We start from the raw sequence: 12,348 nt of genomic DNA on the forward strand, positions 1-12,348 counted from the left end.
TTCGAAAATTTCTCTCTCTTTGCAGTGGCTGCTGAAACGGGAACGTATACAGCCGGCCTATGGATAGAGGAAGTTCTGATTGGTATAGCTGTCTCGAAGCCGTTTGCTCGAGAGAGAAGGAGAGGGAGCACAAAGTGTCACGGCTATATAGAGAGAAACGACGCTCCGCTGCGCATAGCTATATACCTATAGCACACATGTGCCGTTGCATTCTTCGAACGCACGAGATTCATCTTCGCTAGACGTAACGCGATACCGCGTGTGATCTTCGATGCACAATGCAGACCCACGTGTATAGAGAAAATCAAACGAAGAAATTCCAAAAAGCTGCCATTACTCAAAAGCCTGCCACTTCCGCTCTTGGTATCTTACTCCTCTCTTCCAGTCGTTCTTCGTTCATCTTCTGCTCTCTGGTTACCGTATAACGCTATCTCTCGCTGGATGAGAGTAGCGCGTAATTGAGTCGACCCTACCCACGGAGCAGCAGCTTCCACTCGCCGGCTAACCATCCCTTCATATCTCTCACCCTCTCTCTTTCTCTCTTCATTGTTGGCTGTCTCCCCGTTCGTTTCGCTGCTGTTTCTCCTCTCGCTGCGCTGAGTGTGTAGTATCACACACGTGCGAGCACATACCGCTGAATTGGCCGGTTGCATCAGCGGTTACTTAACCCTGTGGATGCTATAGTAGTCCGAGACGTGGGCGGATAGGATACTTTTAAATAGATCGGCGATCTTTCTTGGGAGGAGGATTGTTACGCTGTGGCTATTTTTGAGATAGGCGATCAGTGCCTGCACGCGTTGTTCTTTTGGTTGGATCGAGAGAGAAGATGCAATTGGTGGTATATGGCATGTAAAGCTTCTCGCATAATTAACTGGAATGAATAAGTTTGGAAAATCAGTGGCGGCTTCGCATTCATTCGGTTCGGAAATTTGCAATCTCGTAATTTACTGGACATGCACAGGGGCGCATTACTGTGATTGCACAAACACGGGAAAATTGTTACTCCTTTGCGCATCGAGTTTAACATTGAATTATTCATGGATTATGCTTATTGCACGTATACACACAAAGCGATCGCTTCTATTTAGATAATCAACAAAATATATTGGAAATTCGCGTTCAAGTTATAATGCACGTGTCAGTGTACAGATACCGTTTAATGACCTCGATAATAACCCCTTTGACAGAATAATTTACATCAGTGATCGATTAGCGCCAATTCATCCATACTCCGGGTTAGCATAAATTTAGGTACACAATGGTTACAAAGTAGAAATTATTCAAGATCAATCTACATCCTTTTGTTTTTCTCACTTTTTTATCTTTCCCCGCACGGGAACAACAACAATACGCACACGCTGCTTTTGTAATCCTCATTACTTTTTGGCATTAGAGAGCGGTGACGCGTCTCTCTCTCATTCAAGCTGTTCATTATGCGAAAGCGAAATGTACTTTGAGGGAAAATTGTCGACCGCGAGTGCGCGAGCTGGAATATTCATTTACTCCTCTGTTCTCTCGGCTACCTTTTCAACCTCTGTTCTAGCCTTTATCTCGGTACTGCTTCAAGCCCTGCGTAGACGCGCGTACACGCGACGCTTCTAACGCAAACTCGCTCTCTTGCACTTCTCTCTCTCTCTCTCTCTCTCTCTCTCTCTCTCTCTCTCTCTCTCTCTCTCTCTCTCTCTCCCTCGTCTTTCGTTTCCTTTTTTCCGTCTACACGTTGGTAATTGGAACGGCTGTATGTGCCATGGTATACGATTAATTTAACGAACCCCAACGCTAGGAGCATTTTCAATCGGAGAAAAATCCCTTTAATAAAGCGCGCCTCGCACCACTTCTTATTTTCCTCCCTCGCTTATGAAGTGCTAATGAGTCTCGTGGCTTTCGGGGAGAGAGAGAGAGAGAGAGAGAACGTGTCGGCCGTTCAGCCGAGACACCAAAGGCCTTCCTGTATGTGACAGCGTGACGCCGAGCGTAATTGCAGCAGCAGCGGCGTTGCTGCTGCTATGTCGTCGCTCTCGCGCGCCCCTCCTCCCTTTTAACGGCTCTACCTCATCGCCTCAGTTTTAACCTGCGCAGTGTACCTTGGCCACACTATCGCCACCGTCGTCGTCGTCGTGTAGCGCCTAACGAGCGCGTTTACACGGAGCGAATGCGCGATCCATACGGAAGTAATTGATTGAACTAACCTACATTAAGGCTAACCCAGTTTTACGGGCCCAAGAGCCTCTCGAATTCTGAACGAGTATGTGTGTGACTGTGTGGGAGTAGAGAAGGGATTATTTAGCAGAGTCGGCGCGTGTGTGTGTGTGATGGAGCCTAAGAGAATTTTGCGCCGAGAGACCGGGCTCTCTCATGTTCCCGATTGGTTTATTCATACGGAAGTAATGCAGCGACGTTCGTCTCTGTATTGTTGGAGAGAGAAAACGCGAAATAAACTCTCTCGTGGAATTTGGTATCGAATTTTCTGGATACCCGATAGAGCGTTTAATTTATCCGATCGGCTGTATCGAGGCATTTCGCAATTAGATTTTCATCAAAAGAAACTGACGCAATAAGACTGAAAATTCAAATTTGCGCAAAGCGGTCGAGGCAACTCTAGCGCGCTTTTTTCCAAAACATTAATTAAGATCTGCCATCGGTAGCCAGTCGAGCATTCAGTGCTGCAGCTCACGCGCACATACACCTTCTAAGGCTCGACCTTATACCGTTTCCTTTAAATCCACGGAAAAACTCGACCATAAAAAGCATTCCGTGCAATCAATCAACCACGGCGGCGGCTAGCGCACACTTATCCACCTCGGGGCTGCTCTCACTCTCTCTCCCTCGGAAGCCTTAATTACAACCTTCCCGCAGTGCCGGAACTAAAAAAAATGTCGGAACGTCATAAAAAGGAGCTCGGGCGCGAAGAGAAAGAAGAAAGTCTTTATCAAGTTACACGTATCAGGCGCAATTTGCCGTCGTGTCTAAAGGCCTTTAATAGCCCCCTCAGTGCCACTTGACACAAAGCAAGTAAGAGAGAAGCTGGTGTATAGCCTGTAGAAAGGAGGGAGAAGAAGAAAAAAAAGCAAGAAGTCCGTCGTAGTCGGCGGAGGCGCCGCAATCGCTCAAGAAAATCCGAAGCGCAGGGCTACGAGACCATTTGCAAATAGGAGGAAAAAAAAGGAGAGTGTTTGATCGCACTCGAGTGGAGCGCCGGCGTCGGCACTTGGGCGTCGGGGATCCGATCGAAAGTCACGTTCGCCGGAGAGCCAATCGCCTAGGTCATGGTGAACGAGCCACGAACCTGCAGCAGCGCTCGCGTGTGCCTCCGGCTCTTTTTCCATAGAACGTTATACGCTGGTTCTCTGTATAACCTCCAGCAACGCTCGGGGAAAGAAGTGAAAAACTTCGGCTTTTTCGAACCCGAAAGAGTCTTTATTTTTTTTCTAAGTTTCCAGGGATGTGGTAGTCGAGAGGAGCCAATCGAGGATGAAGAAATGAGAGTTTGCTGGTTGCCTGGGGAAACTAAAAGCTCAAGCGCGTACTGCTCAATTTGCAAGAAAACAGGAGACGGGGACGTTAATTAGCGTGGAATGGAAAATATGCGCACGTCGACGGGGACAAAGAGTGGATTTTTCCTTGTTTCCGTTACATATTTACATTAATTGTAAAAAATACCAGCGCGGGCTTGACGGTATTACCGACACGCGACGAATGTTTGTGCAATTAACGTTGACGGTAAATAATAACAATATAGCTTGGGTAATTAATTACGCCACTTGATACTCGGAGCGCAAATGATACACATTTTGTCTTAAATTAAAACGCACTTAACATTGAGTATCCAGACGTAACGATAAATAACAATGCGCCAGCTATGTTAAATTATTTGCCGAAGGGTTAACGCTTCATGTGATTTTCCAAAATTAATGTTAACGAATTCCTTTCCGGCCCGAAATTTCCGTAATAAACGCAATACTCTTCACTCCTCCCTCTACATCAAACGCAGAATTCATTAAAATTCGTTTAATTATACACGAGAGGAGCAGCAGCAGCACGTGTGCTCCGCTATACATACGCTTTAGCCTGATACCATTACAGCAAGTCCGATACCAAATATATCAGCCTGAGCGTAATAAATTACCGTCTATACATTGTTGTTATAATGCGGTGAAATATTTTAATTTCGCCTGTCCCTCACCCTATACCCAGGGTGATACATCACGCGCGCAGATATTAATTTATTTTTCGATATTAAAGAAAATTTTAATACCGACATAGGGTGACGAGCTTTGAGAAAACGGTAACGAAAAAAGTGCCAAGTGCGAATAAGCCAGGTCAAAGTACGGCAATAAAAGTGACCGCTCATGAACCAACGTGAGGTGGAAAAATGTAGGTAGAAGAGTTCATGAGGGATATATACTCTGACCGTACGTACTGAAGGTTTCCGTGATGGTGGTCAATTCGCTCGATGTAGATGCCTCTTCGGGAATTTTGCGAATTTGCATTGATATCGAACACAGCTTTTCAGGGACAGTTTCTTAAGGAATCGATCAGAATTTATAGTATAAAGCGTATTCAGCAAAAATTAACTATCGACTTTAAATCTCTAAAGCGTCAATACCAAGGACTATATTCTAACTAATAAAAATTCCCCAATAAATCCAATGAAAGAAGGCTCGTCGAGTGTACCATTCGAAATTTCATAGACCGGACGTTAATTTAGCCTAGAATCCACCCCGGCGGTCGATCCGTCGAAGAGCGCGGATATAGCAATTAAAAAGTGAACGGCAAAAGCGCGCGAAAAACTCTTCGTACGCTCGGGGGGGGGGGGGGGGGGGGGCGAGTATGCAGTGAAAGAAAATAAATCAAATTTCGTTATCGAGTACCATCCGCGCGCCAGCGATAATTCGATTCGACGCAACGGCAGTGCGGCGTAGGGTGAGAGAGCGCGAGGGCGTGCCCCGTCGGATTCCAGTAATTTTCCACCGGGTCCAATGAAAAGTGTCGGAAGAGGCTCAAGCTTCGGTTCCGAGAGCTCGCGTCGGCAGCTTACTCGGCTTCCCCGCGCGCTGTCGGGGATGCGCGTTCTTTATTGCATTTGCCTTCGTCAACTTCCGCATTTTCACGTTTGAATTTTCCCATTTTTCCGTCCTCGAATTTTCTATTACCAACGGCGGCAGGCAAAGCTATAGTAAAATGGAAAATTTCAAACGTAAGGAGAGCTAATTAACGAAACACGCTTTCGAAAGCTCGCGCGAAGAGTGAGAGACATTGAACGCAAACAAATTGCCGCAAACAAACATAATTTCAGCGAGCAAACACCGCAACAGCGTGAAATTCTTCAATTTGTTACCCCAGAGCCGCGGAGAACAGCATCAGCGGCACGTTCCCCGGTAAACCACATCTATCTTAGGAATATGCGCGTGTGTGTGTACGCGTCTCGACACCTCGAAACACACAGCTCAATTTTACTAAACTAAACATTATCCTACCTCCTCTCCTTACTCCACTTCGTCTTTCTCCTCTCGAGAGCCATTCTTGCCTTGCGCGCGCGGGCTTTCTTCCGCTGCGCGTAGCTTCCTTACCATCATTAGCTCGAGCCACCTTTTCCGTCCCTTCTTTCTCCTTCTTTCTACAGTTACCTGGCTGGCACAGCAGCAGCAGCATCCCCCAGACGCGGAATTTTTACTACGTCCCAGGCTGCCGGGCGAGAGCTTCATGACGAGGGTTTCTACCTCGCGGTACAGAGAAAGAGTAGCATTAAAGGTGAGCCGCGTTTAAAGAAGAACACTTGAATTCCTTCTCGCGACCTGCTACTTTTTTCCTCTTGTCGCCTGCGCGCGCGGAAGCAACGACGACGACGACACTGCTACTTTCTTTCTTTCTTATACTCCCTTGTCCTCGTAAAACAGAGCGGCCGAAATCCCTTTTTCCCGGGGCTTTTTTGCCTTTCACGTCGTGCCGCCGCCGCCGAGAGTGCAAAAGCCTCCTCGGCGTCGTCATCTTCTTTTCTCTCTCGCGCGCGCACACGCGGACCAATTCAATCAGCGACCTTGGGGTATACCTCCCTTCTGTGTCTCCTCACCTTCTTTCTTTCTTTCTTTCTTTCTCTCGTCGATGCTGTACATACGGCTGAGGCTGTCTCTGGCACAGCAGCAGCAGTAGCAGAGAGCTGGAGCGCAATCAACTAATGATGCTCGAGCTTTTTTGTTTTCGACTTTTCACTGGCTAGTTTTCCTGGTGTTCGAGAGCAACAAAAGCGCGCTGGTTGCATGTACCTGCGGACGAGTGGAAAGTGTATGTAGGGCTTCAGCGCTGGCGGAAGTTTCTTTTCATCAGGCTGATGGGTTTATCCGAATATGTTCTCTCGCTCTGCGCTGCTCTGTTTGATTTCTGTTTCTTCGTATACTTTTGCATAGACTGGATGCGGCGGGGAATTCGTAATTATGCTGCGCTAATGGATTGAGTTTGAAAGATTTAAGCAGACAAGTTACGTGTTCGTGCGAGTGATCGAATTTTTTTTCTTTCCTACTAAGGGAAAAGAAGTTATTTTTCTCATGTTGAGGAAACGAAATTGATCGATTTATGCGTGCAAACGGCTTATCTTGACTATGCAGAATGATTGTGTGTAGATTAATGACTCATACAATTTTAACGTCCCATATAATACACGGAGATATTATACACTACGTTTTATCGAAAAAATGTATTGCATCATTTCTTAACAAGAGATTTTGAGTGTTCAATATTTTGATTGACGATATAAACACGAAAAAAATGTATACTCTACGTTTCCTTAACTTTGAAATTATAAATTACCTCCAAGAAAATTTTTGTCAAAGTTTGTAATCATGCCCCCAGTCTCCGGACAACTTTTAATTATTTTTTCCGCAATATTCTAGAAATTGCAAAATTTTGCGTTATTAAAGTTTCGCATATTAAAGAACTGCAAACATTTGTCGAAAGAATTTATAGCTGTAGTCGCCATGGGTAGTAGCTAAGTTGGGAGCAATATATTCTTACTGGGAGGAATAACTCAGACGCTTCTAAAGCGACGTCCAAGGACACAGTAATTTACGATAAGAAATGTAAATCTCTATTAACGCAAAAGCTTAACAATCTAACAAAATACAACTCATGTTAATTAAAAATAAATGATCAAATGTCTTTCATGTCTTTGAACTCATTCATATGCTAAAAATTGAATTGCATTCTAAAGAAACTTACTAAAATTGTTTCATTCTTATATCGGTATGTTATGGCGCGACTACTTTGAAATTTATTATTGCTTCGAATGTCTCATGCAGAAATGCATGCAGAAAATGTTGGAAAAAGTTTCAAACTTTCCTTCGACTTTGAGTGCAGTCCTGCATTACACTATGAAAACTATGTACACTTTACAGAAATTTCTACATTCGCAGACTTTTATTAAACGTAGAAAGAGCGATGTACAAGAAAATCTATACATTAAACGAGACCACCGAAAAAGTGATAAAATTAGATTATTTACTTTATGTTGAATGTAACTTATGACGCAAGAGCGATAATGGCAGCATTTGATTGATGAACCACGAACTTTTTAAAAGCTCAACACGGTTTTTCTAGTTTAACATATCAACAGTAAAAATATCGTGCGCGGATAATGTATTCGCCAAAAGATAAATCATCTCGGTGCCGTTGACTGGGGGCAAGATATCTTTACATCCTCATATTCCATATCCATTACGGTGTCGCCAGAGTTTCTCGCCTTTTTTTAGCGAATTTGCATTAAGCATCCAAGCGATTCATCTCCTTCAGCCACAAACATCGAGTAACGAGTCGACCACAGATGACACGCAGTAATGAAAAAGTTGCGCATGCTAATATGCAAAATGTCAAGACTACGCAAATTAATATCGAGCGAAATCCTTACAAAAGTAACATCATTTTTAATAACTCAATATCTCTGTATATTATTAATATAAATAAGACGAAGAAGTTTCGTTGTACTACCCTCAAATAGAAAAAGAAAATTTCTAAAAAAAGAAATAACCACTCAAGCTCAACACACACCCACACAATAATAATAATCATCATACTCTCGTGCGAAAGAGAACTCTCTCTCTCTCTCTCTCTCTCTCTCTCTCTCTCTCTCTCTCTCTCTCTCTCTCTCTCTCTCATAAGAGTCTCTCGCTGTTGACAAATAAATCCATCTGCAGCAGGAGCAGAGAGAAGCAGTAGCATAAGCAGAACCGGCCGCTGCCCCGACAATTCCAGCGGCTCATGCTCTCTTCCCCAAAACTAGGCCAATGAGTCGCACGCAGCGACTCTGAATGAATGAAACGCGCCAAGAGAGAGAACGAGAGACAGAACTCGCTCGCGCGTTTACAACCCGAGGCGGTGATTGCGGAAAACCACGGGACCGTACGAAAATTTATGAAAATGATAGCAGCTCACTCTGGCCATTGTTTATAATGGCTTCGCGGCGCATAAACTCGCGAATTCAATTATTCTCGTGAGAGAGAGAGAGAGAGAGAGAGAGAGAGAGAGAGAGAGAGAGAGAGAGCTTGCGCGCAGCCGAAATCCGGCCGTTATAAATACCATTGTGCGCCATACCGCCTCTCTGTGTCTGTGTGTGTATACGGCTTCTCTCGAGAATGAGAGACGGGCTTGATGTTTCGCCGTGCCTCGCTCTCGCGCAAACGTAGATAAAAGACGATTATGTTATTCATCTTGCATGTCTACCGTGTGTGCGAATGACGCCTATAATACAGATAGATAGTGGTGAGCTTTGAAAAACCCGTTGATGAAAGAGAGAGGGAGAGGGGGAGAGCCATAAAATGTGAGTGTTATAGACGGATTCACATATGACGCAATGCGTGTACCGTTATCTTTCACTCTCTCGAACGAAGAAGTCGAAAGGCATTTTTTACTTTCAGAAGCTACGCGCGTCTATATCGCCCTGATGACCCGATAATCGCTTGCGTGCGTCTGTGGAGGTATAAGCGCGCGCGCGCGTGTGTGTAGGGGAATTTTATTGCGAGTAATCGAAAGCGGCTTGCAGAACCTGAATTGACTGGCTGTTTTACGATGCCGTCTATAATGAATTGAAATGCCGGCTATTTGCTGCTAGTTTATTAATGTTTTGGCGATTATTGCATTTGAAAAAAAATTATCGCTTTGAATTTCTTTGGAACGGATTGCGAATGAGATTTATTTATGTTTTTTTCGAGCTATTCATACTGCTGCAAGAATTCAGCTGTTCATCACCTTACATAAAAAGCTTTTGTTTTCAATTTTGGTAATTATAGCAATTGATCACATCCGAATGATTCAATTAAGCACAGCAGATCAGTAGCCAATTCATGGGATTGTTAATTACGTGCTTTGCTATTGTTTGTCTATAACGCGTACAATTAGTCAATTAAATCGATGAATGTATTATGAAGGGAAACATATACATACCTTGAAATTGCATAACGATTTTAATTAAAAAATGTCTACATTTTGTACGGGTCGATATCTTGAAAATAATATTCTATACCGACTTGATATCAGTAACACGTTCGAAATACCAGAAAAGTTTTAGTGTTTATAAAAAAGTGAGTAGGTACCATAGAGTAACAAACAGTAATCTCACTGTAAACCGCGACGACGTGGATGTTGTATTTCAATTTGTCGAACACTGCGGAAAAATACTGTAAAATACGGCCTGACCTACCCTGCATGAAACGTATAATAGAACAGACGTGTTTTTATATGCCGAACATGATGTACATGAAAAGATGCGTTATTATTTTTACGGTCGATACAACATTTCATTAGCTGTGTCACTGAAATGAGTTTTACTCGCTGTACTGAAACCACGTATATTTATATACACTGCGATTACACTGCAAAAATGCGTAAGAATTTATTAGTTTACTCGGTATTTAAAATCCAGTGCGATAATGACATGCGATTGCACGTACGAGTATGAAATTGAAATTATTACTTTCAATCATCCTCGCAATTACTGATAAAATGACCGTATGAATGACGTGTTTATCAAACGTTCGAAGCAACAGTATAACTACGTTTAACGCTTGCACTATTTGTGTATATACACTACACCACTATATATCAAAACCCCCTCAAAGCGAAAGGAATTTTATAGCCAGTTCACGTGACGTACAGAAAAGGCCATCGATAACGTATTCTAATATTCGTAGGCAACAAGCAACACACAGCCGTTCCTTTCTTCCTAATATCCTTATAACCAGATTCATCAGCAGTCCCCGAACAATCGTCCGTACAAACATCGCCCGAAAAATTCCACTCAGGCCCCCCTTGGAAAAAAACACGCTAAAACACTCACCATGGCAAGCACGATCCCCGGCAGCCTCTTCAGAATGATCCCAACCAGGAGAGCCAGACGAATCTCTCCTCTAAAAAGAAGCGGAAGCGCCTATTCCTTCACCTTCACTCGTCGACGCAACAAAAATAAAATACTTCTTGTTATGTGGTAGTAAGTAGTATACAGCTCTTCGCATAAACAGTTCTGCAAAACCGCACTCGACGAAAACACTCTCGATGTATACGATTATGACGCTGCCGAGGGGGGGACGAGGGCATTGACGAAAAAAAATCGAAACCCTCGTGCGTGCGTGTGTGTGTGTGTGTGTGTACTTATGCAGCGGTTTGGCCTTGCGAGTTTCTTTACCCTGCCTGCAGCCGCGCGCGCACACGCGCGAGTGTCAACACACGGTCGTAGATATCGTCTCGTCGTGTGTACACTTTCTCGCGGAGCACGAAAAGCGAGCGGAAAAACTGAGAAACGAATCGCGCACTCGCGGGGGAAAAAGACGCAGAGAGAGAGAGAGAGAGAGAGAGAGAGAGAGAGAGAGAGAGAGAGATAGAGAGAGAGAAAGATGTATACAACCGCTAGAACGGGCGAATCACTGCTGTGTGCTGGGTGCTCTCGGGCAACCTAACCTCGAAACCGTCCTCGTCTCGACTAGCAGCGCGTAGTCAGTCTATCATAGCGAATCGCGAAGCTTCCGCACTCGCGAGAACGACAACAATCTTCCCCGAGCACTACGTGTGTGTCCCTTTCGAGGTTATGTTCGCTCGGCGCATCTGGCGTCTCCACTGCGATCAGCAGCAGCAGCACTGGCACCTCTCGTTTCTCTCTCCCGAGTGCCCGCGCTCGTATGTCATGCAGACGAAGAACGACACTGCATCAGCGCGTGCTAATCGCGTATACGGATCAGACGACGATACGTCTCGCTTGGTGTCTCGTCGGCGAATGCTTGCTCATCGCCTGGGCGCTAGTACAGCTGGGCGACGGTAAGCGAGAGCGCGACGACGAGGAGCTAGCCATGCTGGCTGCGCGACCGGCGTCGAACTGTCGTGCCGCCTCTCGGCGCCAGTGCACACCGCTACTCGCGCACGGAGGAGAGGAGAAAGAGACGAAGCGAGCGCTGCTAGTCGTGGGCGAGAGAGAGAGAGAGAGACGGAGAGATGGTAGGGGAGCTGTTGAAGGCAGAGGAGAACAAGAGAGAGAGAGACTCGGTGGGGAGAGTTAAAGGTTAGGTTTACACTATGGCCAGTGCAGTGCTGTGCATATAGTAGCCCTGGGAGGGAAGTTGAACCAGGGAAAGGGTATAAAGGAGAAGAATGGTAAGAGCGTTTGTTATTGTTTGCGAATTTAAAGGGCTACGGGCGCTTCTCTCTTTGTGAGGAAAGAGCGGATCGATGCACGCACGCAGGTGAGCCGATATGACGGTTCTCTTTTCGTTCGGGAGGAAGGAGGAAACGGATTTTACTTTGTGAGTTTCTGTTTTTTTTTCAGGTGCGAGTGTATACTTGTAAGGGTGCAGTGTGTAATGTGAGCTAGTATGATGGGAGATTGATGATTTGCTGATGGAATGCTGGTGTTGGTGAGTCCTTAATATATTTAATGATAATGATTTCGTACGTTGATGTTATTCATATTGTAGTTTTACGTGGAAATGAGAAACATATACTTAGGAGAAGGAATGCGCGTGACCATATTCGCTTGGAAATGGTTAGGCTGAATATTATAAAGTGAAAGTAGCCTAACCTATACATTTACCGACTTTTACAATTTTGCGTATGCAGCTTACGAAGCGAAAACGAAAGCAAATATTTAACGTTCTATTACGTATTTTACTATGGTCGAAAGAAACGTTTGTGAAACTCGTACCCGGTGGGGTTATAACGCATTTTCCAATAATACTTGGACAGTTCGTGTACATTTTTAAACGGATTCAATTAATGTAAGATAAGATAATAAGAAAGCCAGTTTTACACGAATTAAAGAAAATCGCGGAGAAACTCGTAAGTTATTCACACCTGCATTAAAACAATCCAATAGAATAA

General features: G+C 44.5%; 1 protein-coding gene across 2 annotated transcripts in view; it reads right to left on the reverse strand.

Annotated features, from left to right (window-relative positions):
• Positions 1–11,358, reverse strand: part of LOC100120347 (bifunctional heparan sulfate N-deacetylase/N-sulfotransferase) — a 106,867-nt gene extending 95,509 nt beyond the window's left edge. Inside the window, exon 1 of one of the 2 annotated variants that reach the window (XM_031924711.2) lies at positions 10,886–11,358. The gene's annotated coding sequence lies outside the window, so the exon portion shown is untranslated. Of the gene's footprint in view, positions 1–10,321 lie in introns of both variants that reach the window. The other variant, XM_001603946.5, reaches the window with a different exon arrangement.
• Positions 11,359–12,348: the final 990 nt, after the last annotated feature.

Source organism: Nasonia vitripennis, chromosome 2 (genome assembly GCF_009193385.2).
Source record: "Nasonia vitripennis strain AsymCx chromosome 2, Nvit_psr_1.1, whole genome shotgun sequence".
Lineage (NCBI taxonomy): Eukaryota > Metazoa > Arthropoda > Insecta > Hymenoptera > Pteromalidae > Nasonia > Nasonia vitripennis.